This window comes from Cheilinus undulatus, linkage group 11 (genome assembly GCF_018320785.1).
Source record: "Cheilinus undulatus linkage group 11, ASM1832078v1, whole genome shotgun sequence".
NCBI classification, from domain to species: Eukaryota; Metazoa; Chordata; class Actinopteri; order Labriformes; family Labridae; genus Cheilinus; species Cheilinus undulatus.
Window position 1 is genome coordinate 24,339,060 of NC_054875.1, and position 21,487 is coordinate 24,360,546.

A 21,487-nucleotide genomic window follows, 5' to 3' on the forward strand; every position below is an offset into this window, starting at 1 on the left:
CTGCCATATCGTCTGTATTCCAAAATGCATTGTGACTGGACTGTGACGATCCATGGCAGGCTGTTCTGTCATCTCATACTTTGTCAAACTACATGTCATTCTGGAGGAGGCGGTGGAAATAGCTCATAATGGAGAGAAAGAGCCTGTGATGTGGCCCTCTGTGGGCTCATTGCACATATAGGGCCTATACAAAGAAGTGCAAGGACATCTTTTATAATTATAAATGAATTTTTTTTTTTTCACTTTTTGGTCTCCAAAAGATGGGAGAACAACTTTGTGCAAAAAAGTCTTCCTCATTATTGTTAACTGTGGAACACGTAAAAAGTTTTTCTCTGTTTATCAAAAACAACAATAATACATCAGAGACATGAGCAAGAGAACCCCAGCAGTGTCTCAACATCAATGTCTGAACTCACCTGAACACATTTAAACACGTCTAAAACTTATATAAATGCGCTGCCCAAGGGCATAATAGGAATATTCTGCCTACATACTCCCAAGATTTGAATTTCATCAATCTGATCCACCATCACTGCTATGACCTCTGTCTTCAGCCAGCAGTTCAGATGTTCCTGATTGTTTGAAAAGCTTCATTTCTCATTTGTAAATGCCAACAGTGCATCACAGAGGACATTGATAGTTCATGGGTACTGTAGAGTTTTGAAATACGGAGTGAAATAAAAGTAAAGATAACAAGATCAGGTTTTGTTATGTTGATGAACTTAAGAAGACTGGTTTACATTGAGTGAATTACTCTTGCTCAGGAACTAAGGGGCCAAGGGGCTCAGGCTTAGGTGTACTAATGTAAAGCTAGAAACTTCTATTTTTATTGTTAATATCACAGGATTAATTACGTTAACTTAACTTTTGCTCATATTTATTTTCACCAGTGATTAATGAAACTTTTTCATTTCTCAAGGAACAAGTGTTTTACAGGGTACCCACTTAATTTCCATGGGACCCATTGAGATCACCACCTGTGGGTCCCAGGGACTTAATACATTACAAACCTGTCAACACCACTGCTTAATTAAACTGTTACAGTGCCTAAATTATTCTGGAAAGTTCATTTTATATTCATCAGATGTTTTCCACCCCTCCTCTTGACAGTTTAGCAGTGCATAGTTTGCAGCGTGCTCTACTTTTGTCATCCTCATTTATGTTCAAATAACTCCAGTCTGCAGACATGGCTCTAGCTTCGCCTACCTACTCTTTTGAAATGAGGCAAACGTGATGCTGTTAAATGATACTGAGTACAGTATCTGCTGTGTTTTTAAGTTATGGCATCGTATCAGTGCATCCTTTATTATTTATATCAGAGTTACGTATTTAACAGTGCTCAACTTGTCATTGTAGTTTAAATCTGCAATAATTGAATCCCTAGAAATTTTTCTTTGGTTAATTTTTTCTTTTTGTTTATGTTTGATTTCAGCACATAGCACAGTCCCTTACAAATTAAAGTGGGTCTAGTAGCATAAATGTATGTGAAATAAAACCTTCAGACACCATTTCAGAGAGAGGTAGACTATTCAACAGACTGCAGGCAGAATTTGTAAAAGCCCACCGAGTTTCAAATTTAAATAGGAGTGTGGAATTGAGAGCACTAATTGTTTAGAGGATCTAAGGGGTTTTTGAAGGTGGAAGAGGTTTAAAATATAAACCCATGCCAGTCCATGCAGTGCTTTAAAAGCAATTAAAGGGAAGGTTCAGTTTTCATTTCTGGATTGTGGATGAGCCTTAGAGGAAATGAGGCAAACTCACTGACACATAAGTCCACAGTAATCAAGATACAAACAGGTCAGAGTAAGTCTAATAAAACCCTGTGATTTCTGTCGACACGTGTGGTGGATCACAATCACCCTGCCAGTCTGCGTTATCCACTTCTTAATTACCCTGAAATCAGTGAATCTCTGCATCTCAACGGCCTCCCCCCCTCCCAGTCTAAGATAAGAGACGGCAGTAATTTCTGACACATTTTTATTCATCAGCGTTACGTAAGTTTTATCCCAGTCATGCCTTTGATTAGACCATAATGAACCGCAGCCCAGCCAATGTCTTTGTGGCAGAATGAATTAAAAGAGCTTATGAAAGTGAAGCCCAGTGGAGCATGGAGAACATTAACAGAAAACTCAAACTGTCATTTTTTTTCACCTTTGTAGTCTGTTTGGTACAGGAGGAGAGGATAGAGAGGAAGAAACGCTGGAGGGCCATAGGCTGTGTGCTATGCAGATGTAGTCTATAGTATGCATTATTGTGCTTAGCTCTGCATGGCTGAATACAAGCAGTCGGACCAACTAATCCAGACTCTATACAAGGGAGGAAGGAGAGGACAGAGGGAATAGACAGAGGACACGAGAAGGGGGGGTTACAATAAAGGAATGGTCAGAATCCACAGAGGAGTGAGGTGAGAAAGAGAGAGAGAGGAGGGAGGGGACAGAGGAGAGAAGGAGGCAGGCAGGCTGTGAAGAAGGGTGATGTCACCTCTAACAGGCAACCAATGAGAGTCAGGGAGGGAGAGAGAGAGCGAGCGGCCGAAGGAGGGTGTGTTTTTCTATCACTGCAGCATCAGCAGAGAGGAGAGGTGCACAATCAATTTCATAGAGAGGAGGAAGAAAAGGCACAAGTAGATAAGGAAGAGAGAGGAGGGAAAAAAACAAGGAGGTGCCAGAAGAAGGGAGCATCCCTGTGAGGGTAAGAGGATCTTTCTGACCTAAAATGAACAGTTTGTCGGTGAGTAGAAACAGAGCTAACAGAGCCTGTGGGAAGATTAATTAGGCTGTTAGGTGGAGGTGGCTTGATATGGAATTGCATTTTAGCACAGTTTTTTCACTGCCAGTCTGTTTTTCACTGAATCAGCTTCACAGCTCTGTCTTTAACAGCTTTTCATTGGAATTAGTCCTATACCGAGCTGGCTTAGTACTGTTTACCAAAACTATGAAAGAAAATTTTGTCTAATGGGCTTAGATTGGGAAGAAATGGCTATTATACAAATGTCAAAACTCTTTTATTTCAGTGGTTATTGGGGTCACAATTGATTATTTTTCACTGAAAACAGGTTTTATCGATAACCTGTTGGTGTAGATAAGCCTAAGAGATCAGTTCTTCTTAGTTCTCAAGTTTTGTGTATTATCTCGCTGTTTGATGAATCACAGCATGCAACAGGATTTCAGATAACATTGATATTCAGTCTACAGCAGTGCTTTGGACCACTCTCTGAGCATTTTATTGGTAAGATTACAAGATTTACTCTCTAAATCTTTGGTTTTGTTGTTTCATATGATATTCCTGAGGACAAGTTACTTGTGTTCAAAACATCTCATTTGGATTTAAACATCACTGGAATCAATGGCATTACTTAAGATTTATAGCACAAATACACTGGTGGCCATTCTACACAATTTTGTATAAATTATGTGAAACAACTGTTGTTTAAATCTGCTCCTTTGCCATCTGTATTTGCATTTTTCTGCTAGCTGAGACTAATTACCTGGACAAATTCTTCGCTTAATATTAATGTTCATTTTCTCTGCACATTCCCCTCCCCCAGCTAATCGCTGTCTGGCTTAATGTTAAGTACTACCCATGATTGCATGGGCATGTGCTGCTGTGATTTTCATTGATGTGGAGGATGAAACTCAGCTGTATGGTGAACAGCACAGCGGAGCAGACGACAACAATTTTCTAGTCCACCAATCTTATCTCCTGCGGCTGCAGTGAGTCTCTTTGGTAAGGGCAACGTCAGAGCAGAGCAACCTGAAACTACAGACCTTGTAGGGGAGATGGCACAGGAGTCTAAAAAAGGGGCAGGAAGAGGAGATGTAGAGATTCAAATATCAACAGGAGACAGAGTAAGAGAGATATCAGGGGAGGTGAAAATAAGGGTGGGGCCGTGCTCGCAGCAGACTGTGGAGGTGTGCCCATGAAAAGCAGAGGCTCACCTGGCTGTTTGCCATACAGCTGCCTGCTGTCATCCTTTGTGGCCTGTTACACATCTGTTCCATCCAATGGCAGAAAAAGACAATGTTCCCTTGGCTGTGTTAATGATGTATTAGTTTCACCAGGGGCAGCAGCTAAAGGCTGTTTTGTCTGGAGGTTGTTTGTGCATGACTTGTGTGGTGTTGGTAGGTATAGCTCCATGCATCTGCTCATACAAGACTAAACGAACAAAAATCTGTTCAAATGAATGTGTGATAGTAGATATGTCCATATCTTCATGCATCTGCACCAAACTTATGTGCTCTGGTGGTGTTTTGGATCCGCTCTCTGTTGCTCCATGCCTAGGTAGCCTGCAGCCTGTCCCAGATGAACCCAGTCGAGGGACTATATGAGAGGGACAGCATTGTGCCTGACAATGACTTGTTACCATCTGTACAACATCCATAAACATACTGCATTGCACACACTCACACAATAGATCAAGATACAGCTGCTGCTGAAGAGGGCGTGTTGAAGTGAATGAGCGTGTATGCGCCTGTGCCTCCTCTCTGTGACAGCAATGCTCCAGAGACCCACTGCTGGTCACATTATCATACTATTTAATGCAGTAGGGTTTGTATGGCGGTGGCAGCTGAATCTCCAGACAGTGTTTCTGTTTGTGCTGGTGTTGCAGGGATGCTTTTTTTCAGAGTAGGCTGCTACACTTGGAAGCTATGATTACCTTTGCTACAGTATGGTGCAGAATGTAATCTCCCCTCTGACGCTGGTCGGTTAATTGAGCTGTTCCATCAAAGAGATGGATGGAAACAGGGATTTATGTGAGGAGAGAAGGACAGGGAGATCGGAATAGAAACAAGAGAGAGAAAAGGCAGGGGTGGATGGTGTAAGCAACATAAAAAGATAAAGGGGGAAGGTGGACTTCCTTTTAAAAAACAAGCACTTTGCATTCTTTTATTTCTATAGAGGTGAGAGAGAGGGATCAACTAGGATATAGAATAGGGCAAGGTCACCAGGGAGGATGGGCTCTAGCTAATGAAAGAACCACAGAAATGAAAGGCTTAAAGGAGGAATTCTTCACTTTTTATTTACAGATAAGGATAATGACGATCGAAGAATATTATGAGGGAAAAGCACTGCAATGTATGCCTACAGATTTATGCTGGCCTCTTGCCAAATGCCTTTAGTGCTGCGGTTGAAGTGGAGAGCTGGTGTTGTGTAGGAGGGGAGGAATGATCTACACTCAGTCTGCCAGTTAGGAGGAGCAGCTCCAAGGAGGAGCAGTGCTGCACTGGCCATTCACTCCTCAGTAACCTGTTACAGCCTGAGGGCACCTTCACCTGTCATCCGGCTCTCACAACCACATCTGAACACTTATGCAACATACACAAACACTGCAAATACACGCTGCAGAGATCCTGTTGCAGTGCACCAAATTAAAGATTCTCCAATGTTGCCTCCCTGGCCTGATTACTTAAGCGTCTGCTGCTGATCAAAGAGCACACTCACAACTTTGTGGGGAATCAGCCGAGAAGCAGCGACGGGGTAAAATAAGGGTTAAGCGAGAGAACTGTCTCTGAGACTGGAGTGTCAACAATAACTTTCATCTCTGGTTTTCTTTTCATCCTCCTCTGAGAGTAAAAACTGTAAAGTTACAAACCCACAAGCGCAGATCTAAAGGCTTCTGAGTGAACTCCCGTGAGTTATCCTCTGGCTTGCATGTGTGAGCGCTCACTTACATGTGCACCTTTAGAATGCCTATCCACCACACACACATGCACAAACAAACACATCCTCCCCAGTTGCAGCTCAGAGGTTGTTTGATTTAGACTACACAGATGGGAGTCTGCCCACTGGGTGTCAAGTGGGGGGATCGTGAAGACATGCTGTCAGGGTTTGGTGGAGAATACATTGTGGTGATTTAGGGGAGCTTAGGGTCAGATGGATTGACAGGACAGCCACGGGTAAATGATTATGGAAAATTGAGGAGGAGGGAAGGGGGCCAGCAAGAAAGGTGGATGAAATTTACAGAGGTAAAATGAGGCAGGCACAGGGAGGAAAACTTAAGGGCTGATTTAAAAGGCTGTACAGAGATGGTGGGAAGATAAAGGCTGTTAAGGAAGATGAGACAGATCTGGAAAGGATTGTCACAGCAATTTCTCTGAACCACCTTTTTCCAGTCATCACTTTGGAGTCTCGCTCTCTTTCTTCGACAGAGAAAAAGGCAAACAGTAATCCATTTCCCTCTACGGTGTCTCCATTCTTTTTTTTGCTCTATCTGCCACTCACTTCTTTGGTTTCTCTTGTCATGTCAGTATTCATCCTATGGTGGACAGAGAAGCCCACATTGAGGTCTTAATCAAAATAATGACCATGGCTCCTATTAGTCTTCCCAGAAAGAGGCTTTCAGACAAAGGCTCATAAATCCAACCCTATTATACAATTGAACCTGCGATGGAAACTAAAGCACAAATAGAGGCGTCATGTATGGAAATGAATTTAATCTGGAAGAGTGAATTACCTTATTACAGCTCTCAAAAGTGATGGTGTGAGGGAGGAGAAACTGTGGAATCCCCCTGGGAAACAAATACGATATTGGCAGATAAAATTACAAAGCTGGAACCCTGTGGTGAATATTATTTTGAAACCTGGAGAGAAATTAATTGCTGCCAAGCCAATACTACATTTGGAGGCCGCAGTTATTGTAGAAATATATTTTAAAATGAGGATATATTGATTTAAAAAAAAATCCCTTTATTATTAAAATCCATTTCTGTAAATTTAATTTCTTCAGCGCTTATCATTTAAAATAAAGAACCAGACTGGAGAGAGAAGTGATAAAGCTAAGGTTGAATATAAATGAGAGGAGATATAAAACTCCATGTCTGACCTTCTCTGTCCCTCTTTTATGCTGTCCTTATCCTTTTTTGTGTCTTCTGGCAAAATGATGTCTTTGTCTTAGCGAAACAGAGAATTCCCCTTCGTGTCACTCCATCCGGACTACAGTCAGCTCCTTCAAAGAGGCCTCTTATTCCACACCAGTGACTATAAATGGACTAAATTGACCCTCTGTGCACATCTATGTAGTGTTTTGTGCATCGTCAAAGATGATGCTCTGTGCAGAAGTGTGCGTTTGTGTTTTTATCATGAACAATGTCCAGCATGAGATGCCACTATGAATGAATTAACTGTGCTTCACATAGACTGCAAGTTTTGGTTTATTGCCTCTTATTTGCAAAAGATAATGTGGAGTATCTGAAGGCTGCATGGCTAAAGTATTGTATGTTTGTCTGTGTAATTGCTTGTAAAAGGAGATGCAAAACTGTCCAGCTCAACTGAAAGATTAAGACTAAAAGATTATCTTGGAGTTGTGTTGTAATCTTAAACCTGCCTTATTTTTATTGAACTGAATTCATTTATTTGATAGGAATTTTATCTATTTAAACATAGTTCCTTTTGCTACTTTTCATATCCAATTCTTACTCTGTAAAATGCAGTTTGCAAACCTTGATTTAAAAACATACAGATTTTCTTAAAAAACAAAGTAAAACAACTTTTTGACCGCAGTGAAGTACACTAGATATTGTGCATTAATTTGCAAAAGCCTTTTTAGTGTTGTGCACTTGCACTTGAATTTAAGTAACTTTAGGTATTTACATTATACTGAAAAACAGTATTTGTTAAGTAGCATATACTTAACCACTTAAAAACTCAATTTTCTTGTAAATGTATTCGTCACATGTTTTAATTTCAAACTTTCATGCCATTCGGAGAAGTCTAACTTCTGTGACTTCAAATGGCAGAATTAAAGGTTCACTCTGAATCAGGAAAGTGCTTTCCCACTTTGTTCAGTACACCAGCCCTGCCATATTAGTGTTCCTCCAGGCAGGTGGGACTAATCTGAACAATTTCACTCACGGTGCAAAAGTGTTTCATGCCTAAAGGTATTCTGGGAAAACTCTGGCTGTTGTGGCTGTTTTGATTATTTAAGTGATCTCATTTCAATTTTTTTAAATAATCTCTCACTTCTGAATTTTACAGTGTTTTAATAATGACTGAAAGGTGCCCAAATTTAGGACAAGCTTGTTTTTCATGCCTAGAACCCCATACATACACACAGACATGGAGTACTACAAGCAGGACACCTCTGACTCTGTCAGTAACTTCAGTCATGGTACAAAAGTGTCTAATGCCCAAATAAATTCTTGGGAAACTATGCAGATTAAGGCATGGTCGTCAAACAATTTTTATTAGAATGACAAAAAATACCTAGCTTGAGTACCTAGGCCATATCTTATAATTTAAAAAAAACCATCATTATAGCAGCATAGAAGTTGAAATTTTGTGTTGTCCTCACTTCTGTTCTTAGTGTGGTCAAACTTGGCTCAAGCGCATACTCAGACTGTTAAATTTGTCTCCCTTTTCTGCTTGTTTGAGTGTTGCTTTAACCTTGTTACTTCCACCTAGTGGACAGTTTGTTGTGAATCAGCAAATTGGCAGTCCAGCCCTTAGATGTTCCGTGTTTACTTTGAATTGACTTTGCTTGAAACAACTGTATAATGCTTTCTTTTACACTGCAATTACTTTATGAAACCTAGTAATAAGTACATATACTAGAACAGTGCTGGGTAACTGGCGGTTGGGGGCCACATGCAGCCCTTCTTTCCACTCACTGGGGCCCTCAAGTTACTTTCAAAAATCTAGAAATGCTAAGATAACTTTAACATCTTTGTTCATTGCACTAAAAAACACTATATTGACACACTTCTCTGTCTCTCAGCACAGCAGTGTATTTAGATATGGTGTACTTCTCACTGGTAAAACCTAACCTCCTCCACCCCAGCCTCCTCCTCTATAGCATAAAGCTTGTTGCACCCTAATATTCAGATTTATGCTACTATGGATTAATTGCTTTTGAACAAATTTATTTTATTCAGTGCACATTGCCATAAATGTATCTATCCATATGGAGGTTTCTAGCCATGTGCTCCCTGAAATGTCAAAGCATGCTACTTGATTAACCCAGGGAGCATCTTCTGAGCAGAGCCTTCTCCACCAAGTGAAACTGTATAAGGTTGTATAACTTAGTTTATATAAGTCTTTAACTATGTAAACAGAGTTCATGGTCATAAAACCACAACAGATAAGGAGCCTAAACAAAAACCATCACTTTTATAAAAGTGAAACTCAATGAAGCTGCAGTTGTAGCGCAAACAATCTCTGTTGGTATTGTTGCCCATAGAGAATTGATAGTTTGTTATTTTACCATCCTGGCTTTAGTTACAATGCACAGGCTGAGTATTAATGGGACATGACAGCATTGGTTTACTAATTTATTGATTTGTTGCTGAGAGGCCAGCTGCATTTTTAATGAAACTTGGAGGCATGATGTATCTCAGTTCTGTCGGCTACTTCAGCACTGTTGCTTTGCTTTAGGTTACATCATGCTGTTCTGCTCAGCTTTTGAGAAGGGTTTCTCACTGCAGTTGAAATTTACTCTTTTCATGTCAGTTTCCCCTCGACAGTGCATCTCAATGTCCTTGGCATGACTTTCATCTTATCCCTTTTTTTCTTTTCAGTACTTAAGCTGAGGGGGAAAGGAATAAGAGTTTTCAGCCACCATTTATACATGGGTCTGCATCTGTTTCAGAGGTGGAGTTTGACAATCAGGTCTAAATGTCTTTAAAAAAGCTACGAGTCGCTGTTTAAAAAAGGTCGATAAAGTTGTCTTGATAGACATTTATCCTTCATTTTGGCAGTGAGGCATTAACTCTGTCAAGTTGTTGACAAGCTTCTGTTTGCTCCCAGAAAGCTTGGGCTGGATTGCAACATTGAGGCTTATGTGGGAGCATTTCCAAGCATTAGAAGCATCGTGGAAGCAAACGCACAACTTTCTGAATACAGATTATGTTGCCTGGATTCAGTGTCTGGATTCTAAATTCAGTGTGGTAAATTTGTGCTTTAATTGCAGAGAAACTAAGTCGTAAAGTTGCTATTATAAGATTGGAAGAAGTGCGTATGTTAAAAGATAGTTGAGACAGAAACAACTTTTAAGGCATCAGACGAATGAAATGAAATGAATGCAACTGCTTGACATCAACTCCTTGACATGGAAACACAATATGGTTTTGAATTCATTAAGTGGCTTATTTGTGTGGATGGTTTACATTGAAATGCATTGATTTTGTTCCTCTTGGCACTTTCCACAGCTGAACCTCACTTAAATGAACTATAACAGAAATAAATGGGGCATGAAACACTTGAACAGACACCACTTCCTCAAGTACTGCAGGTGATGTTAGTAAACAGTCTGCCTGTATTTGTCTCGTCTGCATATCTCAGTGATGTTGTGACTGTGTTTTCTCTCAGGCACATTATCTGCTGTGTCAGCCATGATATATTCATTAGGGTTGGATTACACAGAGTAGGAGGAGATCAGGTTTTGAGTGGGTTGTAATCCCCATACACTGGCCTAATTTAATCTCACCTACTGTGCCATCCTATTACACACTACACCCACCACATGCATGCAGGCTGCTGGCTGGAGAAGCGCAGAGGAGGGGCGAGGAAGGTTAAAACAGGGTAATGCCAGACAAGAGGCATGGAGACAAAGAGGGAGTGTTGAGAGGAAAGAACCACAGAGAAGAAAATTGATTATGAACAGCAGGCGAGAGATTCAGGAAGAAAATGTCAGGGATTAAAGAAATGTCAGAGACAAAAGTGGAGACAGATTGAATTTAAAGAAGGTTTCTCTTGAAATGTGTTTTCATGAGTAACAAAAGTTCTGTTTCCATGACCCTGAGTGTCACTGCACTTCCTCCTCCCTTGTAAGGCTGGAGATAAAACACTTTGAAAAGAGACAAAAATAGGACTTTTGACCAGACTTTATGAAAAATTGACAAACAAGATTATTCCTATAACATTTATCTACCCTGGGACATCATCTTTAACTGTGTAAATACACAAACAGATCAATGAATGTGTAATAGATTTATGTACATGTAAACAGATCTGCAAATAATTCTAGATCAACAAATGTGTAGATAGTTCAGTCCACAAATATGTAAGTTGATCACAATTTAATAAACAGGTCCAAAAATATATAAAGGGTTCCAGCAGATCCTGGAAAACAATTAAAAGGTCTTTAATTTAAAACCTTATTTTTACTTGCAAGATGTCTTATATTTTAAAAGGTAAATTGACTTGACATGCCACTATCTAATTTTTGTTTTCTAGCTACATTTATTTGATTTTAATCATTTTTGTGTGTATGTTTGTTGCCTATATTGTGATTAATATCTCTGTATGTTACATGTGGCATTACGTGTGCCTGAAATATACAAATTTAGGTTGTATGACCCAAAAAGCAAAAAAAAAATTGGCATACCATCAACAGTGAATTAAATTCAGAATTCAGCTCTTCCTTGTGTACTGAGGAATCTCACATGCCTCTTATTTTTGCCACAAAAAATGATATTAATGTCATTCTCAGCCCTGGCCTTTAATAAGGTCTTAAAAATCTCTAATTTAATTCTTAAAAGTGTATTGGAAGCTGAATATAAAAAAATAAGTCCACAAATATGTAAACAGAAACTTTTTAATGGTCTACATAAAAAAATTCAGTATAGTTTACAGTGTTTTCGCATGTTGCAGTAACCTTATTCCAACATATCTAGTGTTTTGAGACACAAAGTTTGGATTTCACTTTATAGGGACTTTAAAATAGATCCACAAATGCTTACATAAATCAGTCCAGTTATTCTTGAAACTACAAGTGTTGCTTGAGATTTCTGCTCTCTTCAACACTGTCTTCATCCTCCATGTACCTTGGACATTGGTGAGGCTGTGCCAGAGTTACCCACTTCAGCTCTTACATAAATAAATCCACAATTATGTAAAAAACATAAATTGATCCTAAATGTGTAATAAACTCATGTTTTTACAAAAAGATCCTCAAATAAAAACAAAATACACAAATTAATCAATCCAAAAATATGTTAATCTATTCACAGATGCACAAATTGAACCACAAATTTGTAGATAAAGTTATTCAAAAATGTTAAAGTAGATTCACAAATATGAAGACTAAATATACTGATCCACAGACTTGTTGAGACATCAACTAATGCCCAGATGGGTTTACAGCTGTCAGTTCATCCAGAAATAAGTAAATAGATTTATAAAGGTATATGTGGATAAAGGACTCTGTTACCAGATCCTTATACATAAATAAATCAGTATACAATCATGCAAATAAATCCACAAATTGGTAACAGATTCATGTAGATTTATGCACATGTAAATAGATCCTTTGAGGTATAAAAGAGCTACAAATGTGTCCTTAGATCCAAAAATGTCCAAGTAAATCCTTTTAAAACTGTATCATCCAATCCACAAATATAGATCCACACGTGTAAATAGATCCACACATATGTATATTTATAGATCTACATATTAGGATACATATCTGATTCACTCTTCATTGGATGTGTGAATGGATAAATCTCTGTATGTACAGTACTCATTAGTGGTCCAGTTACACTAATATCTGCATACTTTTTCCTGGTCACGTTTTCATTGGTTTTGGGTTTGGAAAATTGAACACTGTGTCCTCTGCCTGATCTATTTTAGGATTACTTCCCATCTCATTAAATTTATTTGGCCATGTAGCAAATAATTTGCATGTCAAGGAGACTTTGCACATAAAAGTTAGTAAGTTATTCTGCTGTTTTCTCTACTCTTTATGACCTACATCCCTCCCTCCTCATCAGCTCATAGCCTTAGAGAATTAGGCCGTTCAGGCCTGTTACACAATGTCTACCTAAAAAAGGGTGCATGTCTGTGAATTTGTTCTTGTTAGCCTTTCCTTAGTTCTGTCTTTATGCTCTTACTTTATGTTCGTAAAACAGGTTGGCGCTGGAGTTGTTTGAGCTCACTCTCTGAATTGATCAGGAGTAATTGGGCATGGCGCTACAAAGAGTCTCCCACAGTTCCAGGGCTGCAATAATGAGCCTCTATATTTAGCTATAAAATGTCTGTTTACATCAGACATCATGCTCTGCTGCACAGTGGGAAAGAAATTGATCGTGTTTATGTGGCCAAACTTGCAGGGCTCAGTGTCATTTTTGTGAATCATTTGTTGAAATCTGTGCTGAGGAGACGAGCGACTGATGATGCAGGAAGTGATAAGGAGACATGGGGCGAGGCTTCTTGTTAATACAAGGAAAAGATAAAAGGCACAATCCCCTGGAGAAAGCACAAAGAGTAGCACAGAGGGAAAACAGATTTATTCAGGGGTGCAGATGTCACCTCAGAGGAAGGAGGGAGATGAACAGAGAAGGGAAGAAATCACACCACATGGAGAAAAAATAGAGACTGCACAAAACTGACAGAGGGCCTGGACACTGATAAAGTTTAACGAGGTGATTATACACATAAGCAGACCTCATCTTACAGGCCTTACAGGGAAGGGTGTGGCAGGAGAGAAAGTGAAATACTGGAAGAGAAAGAAGAAAGCACTTTTATTATCAGGCCTTTAATTATATTGATTGTAACATTAAAGTGTGATCCTGCTCAGGGCGACGATGAGGAAGTGTGAGACTGTGGAGGTTGAGGTTGGAGGACGGAGTGGAAGACAAGGAGAGATGGTTACAGGAAGAGGAGAGAGAGATCGGAGGGTAAAGGAGAGAGATCCTGTTGCGATTGAAATGTCAGTATGTGCAGTGGCAGATGCACACCTGCCTCGCACACACAATTTCACACACATATGCCTCTTGCCTGGATCTTCTCAGGCTGTGTGCTTAGTGAGCCTTATTAGATAACACAACTCCAAACATAAATAGAACTGCCTACAGACCAGACTGACAGGATAAAATAAGGTGTGATGGCTTCATACTCAATATCTGTCATATATCATCAATCTTTATACCCACTCATAGCTCTCATTTTTCTCTCCTTCTCTCTCCAATCTCTTCATCCATCCCTCCGTCTCTCCTCCCTCAGCAGTCCAGACAGTCTCTGTTTTATTTATGACTACGTGCTGAACGCCGTTTTGACCAGCCGGTGTTTCAGACGAGGGGGACCAAACAATCCAACAGTAAGCATTAGTGACAGGACTGTTACAAGCTGTGCTGCAGTTGTACTCACTTTTTTCCCACTGTTTCCAGCCCCCTTGGTCTATCTGCGGGGACCTGTCCGCCTCTACAAGTGTCAGAAAAAGCTGGTTTCTCCTTTCAGTTCAAATCACATGAAAAGTGTCTGAGGTACTGGGAAATGTTGTCATGCTAAAGCTGTGTTTGTTCAGCCAGAGCTCACTGGCAGGAGTTGCTGACATGCTGTGTGGGTGTCCCATATAAAAACCAACAGGATCAGCGTATTTAAAGCCATGCTATCATGGGATGGGGATGGTTTAGATATCTCCTACCACGCCAGGGGATTTAATGTACCAGAATAATGCCAATGTTTGATTTTTTTCCTCATGAAGGTGTGTTTCTGTGAGCTTTGTGGCTTGTATATTAAAGTGTGGGCGTATAAACAAGAGTAACCACTTCTCGCCGTAAGCATCTTTGTAATGTGTCTACAGTATGGAGGTGGAAATGTCAGACCTTGTTGGTCTAACTCTCTATGAAAAGCTCATCAACCAGTTGTTTAGCCACAGGGAAAGGTCACCCAAGCTTCCACTACATCTCTGTGGTCCCCCTCTCTCTGCTTCAATCTGTTTTTCTCTCCCATTTTCTTTCTCTCGCTTGAATTCAGAAGGAATCCTTTCTGTCATCTCTCATAACTAAAGCAAAAGTAGAAGTAAAAAACAGGATGTGAGTGACTGTGGGGAAGATGTGGCCACAGATGGGGCTTCAGTGTGCAGGGTAAAGCCCCTGGAGGAGGTGGGAGGGGAGTGTTGAAGATTTGCAAAACCATACCATGCTTTTAAAAAGTATTCACCCCTTTGGATGTCTTACCCTTTTATTCATTTTTTAAATCAATAATGATCAATATAAATTTACTTTTTTGACCAAAGAATGACAAAAAAAGAACCTTTTAAATGACAAAGTGAAAATAGATTTCTACAAAGTCATGTCAGTTGAATAAAAATATGGAATGTGAAATAAGTGACTACATAAATATTCACCCCCTTTAAAGTGACTGACATCATTCAACAGAGGTCCAGTCAGTTGGTACTAGTAGTCTCACAGTTAGTGAAATGGGGATCACCTCAGTGCAGTGAATGTGTCTCAAGTTATTATAGTATAAGGACACCTGTGTCTGGAAGGTCCAGTGGCTGGGTAATCAGTATTCCTGGCTACCATTACACCATGAAGGCAAAAGAACATCATCTTTAAGAAATGGAGGGAATACGTCACGTGTGTAAATCTGCCTAGATCAGGTTGTCCTCACAGAGTGACTGTACAAGCTTCATCAGCTTAGATGGGAGAGACTCTGCATATAACAACTGTTGCCTGGGTTCTTCTCTAGTCAAAGCTTTATGGGAGAGTAGCAAAGAGAAAGCCACTGTTGAAGTAAACTTGGATTTAATCTTGACTAGAGTTCGCCGGAAGGCATGTGGGAGACTCCATGGCCAAGTGGAAAAAAAGTGTTTTGGTCTGATGAGACATAAATAGTGCTTTTTGGCCATCAGACTAGACATTATCCTTGGAGAACTCCAAACACTGCACATCCCCACAAACATACTATCCCCACCGTGAAGCACGTTGGTGGCAGCATCATGCTGTTGGGATGCCTCCATTCAATCACACCTGGAAGGCTTCTAAACATAGAGGGTAAAATGAAAGCAGCAAAAAATAGGAAAATCCTAGAGGACAATCTTATCCAGTCTGAAAGATCCACAACTTGGGAGAAGATTCATTTCAGGGCCAGATAATAACCCGAAGCATACAGCAAAAGCTTCACAGAAATGGTTTAAAGATGATAATGTGAAGGTTCTGGAGTGGCCGAGTCAAAGCCCAGACCTCAATCCAATAAAGAATTTGTGGCTGGACTTGAAGAGTGCTGTTCACGCCTGATCCCTCTTCAACTCGACAGAGCTTGAGCAGTTTTGCAAATATAAATGGAGTAAAATTACAGTGTCCAGGTGTCCAAGCCTGATTGAGACCTATCCACTCAGACTCAGTGCTGTGAATGCAGCCAAAAGTGAATCTACTTAATACTGACTTGATGGAGGGGAAATTTATTTATTTATGCAGTCACCTATTTTACATTACAAATTTTCATTGACATTACTTTATAGAAGTTTCACTTTGACATTAAAGAGGTTTTATTGCATCCTTTTTTAAAACTAGCCCAATCATGATTGATTTAAATAAAAGGGTAAAACATCCAAGGGGGTGAAAACTTTTTATTGACAGTGTATATTCAGAAGACGGATAAAACTGCACCCTCTCTTCTTTTTGCTTATTCACTCTGCCTACCTCCTGGAATAGATATTATAACACCAGATATATTTGTCATTGCCTTTAAGCACCAGACGGGAGATGACGCACAGACACACACACACAGACAGCTGCAAACAGGGGCGGGACGGGACAGGTTGTCTGTTTACTCGCTTTCATTTTTGTGCCTCGCTGGAAATTGCTGCGAGTTCCGGAAAATGTCACGTCCTTGATCTCTTTACACCACTACACACTGCTGCGTGGACGGGCTGTGTGCAGACTCAGGGAGGGGGATTTACAGACGGGGGTCCTACAGCAGAGACTCGGGCTGTGCGCCTAAGATAACGCTGCAGCCTTTGATGGAGCCTGGCCCTTCTCTGCCAGAGAGCACAAGCCGCTCCGCCTCACATAGATCTCCACTGCGGACTCCATTGGTAATGATTGGATTTAGTTGCGGAGCAGAAATGGTTTGCCGATGATAATGATAACAGATGCGAAGGGAGTTAGTCAGCCACTTAGGGGTCGAGGGATTGTATCGATGCTGTGCCAGACTGTAAATTTCCCCTTGGACTGGAAGGTCTCTCTCAGGCTTGATAAAAGTTGATGGCAGGGGTTGATACAATGCTACCTGTAATTGCATTGTGTATGGTCTTGGTTTGGCAGGTGTAATGAAGATGTAGTGCCAGCGCAGAGGTATGACAGTGCTCCATAAGCTACTTCCCATACTGAAGGAGAAGAGTAAAACTATGCTGAAGGATGAGGTGAAGGAGTTCATGGGGAGAAGAGAAAAAATGGGAAGTTTGGTACTGGTACTAAAGAGTGAGAGGCAATCAGCAGGGAGCAGAGAATAGAGAAGTGAAGTGAAAGCGATAGAGCAGCGTAAATAACAGACTTTCTGCAAGGATGACAGTCAGGAAAAAGGGAGCTCTTTCAAGTGTTGGTAGCATGTAGACATAACAGAGGGAACTGGTGAGAGCCAGAGATGGGGAAAGAGCAAGAGATGGGGACTCGAGAGACGGGAGATGAAGGTAGAGACTATAAAGTTCAGATAGATGAGAGAGAGAGAGAGAGGGAAGGGGGGGTGGGGGTGGGGGGTGGTAGAGGAGGATGAACACGTAGAAGGGGGAAGGGAGGGAAATGTGTTCTGTGTGCTGCTGCGCTAGAGTCAGGAGGTTGTCATGGTGATAGCAGGGTGTGAAAAGGAATGGGAGGCAGGGGTATTGACACCCATAGGCCAAGACAGCCTAGACAGTCATACACAAATATAAACGCAAACACTGGACACACAAAATGAATCATGCATGATAACACTGACCTGTCACATCTTAAGTAAACACACTCACACCTTCTCACCAAGCATGCACACAGGTGGAGCGTAACAATGACCTGAGAATATACATGCTCTGTAGCCTTATCACATGCAAACTCAGTTTCCTATGTCTCTCTGCTGTCTTTTATTCCCCCTCAGACTTATTTGAATGGCAGGCAAATTCCCTCAAACTGACTTTTCTTGCCAGACAATTACCTAAACCAACCCCTGCTGTCTGCTGCTGCATGCCTGTGTGTGTTTTTAGCTGCGCAGGCTTCGAGCGGCATGTGTGTGAGTTTGATATATCTGAGCGTTGCTGTTTTTTTTTTCCTGTGAGTCGATGACACAAAGAGATGAGAGCGGCAGAAACAAGCCGATGTAGAGACAAGCTGCAACTCTGGTGGGGCATGGTTTACTGAGCCAGTGAAAACTCTTATATAATAATAGTTTCTATTCTTATATTCATTGTTTTTGAAACCAAAGACATTTTGGATAAAACTGCAGTACAAGTGCTGCATTTCCAGTGAAAAGATATAAAACACATCTCTATCATTCTGGAGCAATAAAAGCAAGGGTTCCCAAAGTGGAGCTTGTAGTCCCAATTAGACAATGTAAGGTATTTTGTACTGCTAGCAGAGTTTATCAGAGTTTCAGGTAAATGCAGGGCTAAAAATGAATCTTCACAGATGTTACAATGACTAGAACAAATTCACTGGGGTTTTTAAGATTTATCACCCTAATCCTTTATGGGGAAAGGAACCATTTATAGTCACTTTGTTTGTCTTCCTTCGTGGCCTCCCCCCACCTCCCTGTGATACAGTAGAACCAGAATGTTTTTTTCTCAGCATATCAGTGGAGATCAGTCAACATCACAGAAAGAGATCCAACCAATCAGCAGTTGCCAAGAGCATGTCAAACTTCCTGTTTCCTCTGGAACTTGAAAAATGCAGTTTTACATCTCTTCATCTCTTTTGAGCCCTAAACCATGATAAGTTGATGTAAAGTCTCATTTCACTTTAAAAAAATGCACAGACAGCTCAGTGGACAAGTCAACCTTTTCCATGATTGAGTTTGTGTTAAGATCTTCAATATACCTAAAAGCAGGTCTGTATCCAAACAGGAAGTCAGTTACCCTTAGCTTAAGACAGTAGAAAAATACAAGATGACACAAAAATAGCCTTCAATGTAAGATAGTGAAATTTAAAAATGCAATAACAAGGATATGATTTATCATGATTAACTACAGAAATTCTTCATGTAATCACAAAAAATTGTAAGCTTTTGGCAGCTGTGATGTTGACATATCTTAGTGGTTATCAAAGACAGGGCCAAACTCCTTCCTTTTGCCACATTTAACCTTCATTAGAGAGTTTTTCTGTTCTCAGTACTGTGCAGAACTTCCAGTCATTTTTTGGCCAAAAATTGAGTCTGAAGTAAGGCATAGATTTCATGTGTATGCTGCCTGAAGGTACCATCGGAAGGGAAGGAGGATTGACAAAACCCTGGTCATGCTCTGGATGTCCTGACATAGTACAAGGGGTATGGGAAAATAACATCTTGACAAATAATGTCCACACCTTTAGAGTGAAATAAGAGGTGGCTGTGGTGAGTAAGCAAGGCCTACGGTACCGTCTGGGCAGGTGGTAGGGTTCCCACGGCCCCTGGTAATGCTGTAGATGTCCCAAGGGCCCGAAACTGCTGGCAGTCACCGCTGTATTATCAGCGATAAAAGACTTTTTCTTTTTTTAAAGATTTATTTTTACTTTTTGTCTTTATTAGATAGGACAGCTGAAGAGAGACAGAAAACATGGGGACAAAGTGTGGGGGAAGACATGCACTAAAAATACGCCAGGATCAGGGATTGGTTCTGTGACCAGTGCATTGGTAACTACAGACTATGTGTATATGGGCACCTGCTCTGCTCTACTCGCCTTAAGAATGAAAAATTTACATATTGGGCAACATATAAATCAAAATCATTGCTCATTCAGAATGTAAGCATTTTTAAAATGTGGCTGTAGCTGCTTCCATCTAAAAAAGAAAGAGATTAAGATCAATTGTTCCACGGTTTATGGGCCCTGTGATCATGGATTTTATTAATTTAGACCTGAGAGACCAAACTATTTAGAGAGCGCTCAGATATCCCTTCCCCTTATTCCTTCTCTGGTTCCTTTTCATTCACACTCAGCCCATTATCTTTCCACTCAGTTTCCTCTCGATAGATATTTACTAGCTGTTTAGGGGGCAATGTATCTCCTTCCTCATCCCCAGAAGACCTTGGATTTGATTAGATGAGGAGCACTTAAGGAGATGTGCTGCTTCTGCAACTTTTAACAAAGTTAATGTGATTGCAGAGTAGCTGTTGTTGGACTTGGTTAATCCTTTTTATGATATGAATCACCAGGTCCAGTAAGCTCTTTTGCTAAACTATTTCTGCAGCTCTACATTTACCTTGCATTGTTTGGTTTGTTATGCATGTGCTTTAACAAGAGCTGGTTGGTTTACTGCTGTTGCTGAATTTTCAGTTATTTGTATCTCTCTCTCTTGCATTGTTATGAGTCAAAACGGATGTGATTGTACCTTCAATGCAGGGATGTGTGAATTATGCTTTAATCACAGTGATTTCATTTGTGTCTCAACAAGCCTGGTGTGAGGATAAAAAAAAGCCGACGAGTTTCCCACAGACGTTGTGCCGCTGGGGCTCCTCCATGCAAATGTGTTAGCAAAGCACTATGTGTGACCTTGCCCTGCCAGCAGCTCATTTCCCTGAAGTGGTGGAAAAGACAGGATTACATCCATCCTAAGGAGACCTTGACAAATGTTTCTGACAGAGTCTAACTCTGAGCAAGCAGCTGTCTGCTTAAGGCTAAAAAAACTGTCAAAACACTATATACCTGTGATTAAAACCTGCAGTAACAGAGACATATAGAAATGACAGCAAACTAACAGTCATATTGTCAGGTGAACTAATGTGACTTTTCTTTACTTATGTTTGGTAAAAGTGCTTTTTCTACCTCTGTGACAAGCAGTTCCTCAAAATTAAACCTGTTGTGATGGAGGTTGTAGGTCACGTACACACACCCCGCCCCTCTCCTCAGGGTGTGGCGTGCCGATTCTCCCAGGGTAGACGGCCGATGTCCTTGCGTGTCACAGGAGCTGCAGGCAGTGTCCTCCAGCTCTATATGGGCCACTTATCACTTGACCCAGGGGACCACTGCCTCCTCCTTCTCCCTCTGCTGAATGACTGAGTTCACGGCCCCTCCTCAGACATCCTTACCTGCTGCAGCCAACACGGACCAACCACGGCCAGCACGCTTCACTTGATGCAACCCAGACGCACAGACAAGTGCACACATATGCTCCCCTTCACATCCAATGCTTATCAGATAGCCTTAATATTACAAGCTTCTCTTTAAGGCTCATACATTTTTTTTCTGCTGATCAATAATGCATGTATGTGAAGCTGACTTGAATTACAATGTGGCCAGTATAGAAAAAAATCCCCAACCAGTCATATTAATGTGTTTTTTTTTCTTATATATGCTGTTGGATTGCTATTCAAGCATCTGCTCCAGTGGCTTATTTCCCTCTGGTGCTGTTTCATACTGTTTGTGTCATTATAGCTGGTTTGCCATCTCCAGCAGTGTTAAACTGCAAGATCTGGTTCCAGGGCAACCACTGTCAGATACTCCACTGATGTCAGCTCCTTTTTTACTGGGCTGCCTGGCTCCAGTTTGATCCCCAAAGGCTTTTCAAGCACACTCACATAAAACCTCCTTTCCACCAGTCTGATCCCCCTCTAATTTTTCTCTCTAAGGGATGAATGGCTGCACAACACAGCGTGTTTACTGAAAGATCT

At 40.8% G+C, this 21,487-nt stretch overlaps 1 protein-coding gene across 4 annotated transcripts in view; it reads left to right on the forward strand.

Moving 5' to 3' along the window:
- Positions 1-2,561: 2,561 nt before the first annotated feature.
- l1cama (L1 cell adhesion molecule, paralog a) overlaps positions 2,562-21,487 on the forward strand; it is a 55,635-nt gene continuing 36,709 nt past the window's right edge. For 3 of the 4 annotated variants that reach the window (XM_041798358.1, XM_041798360.1, XM_041798361.1), the window contains exon 1: positions 16,642-16,753. The gene's annotated coding sequence lies outside the window, so the exon portion shown is untranslated. Of the gene's footprint in view, positions 2,692-16,641; positions 16,754-21,487 lie in introns of those variants that run through there. The other variant, XM_041798359.1, reaches the window with a different exon arrangement.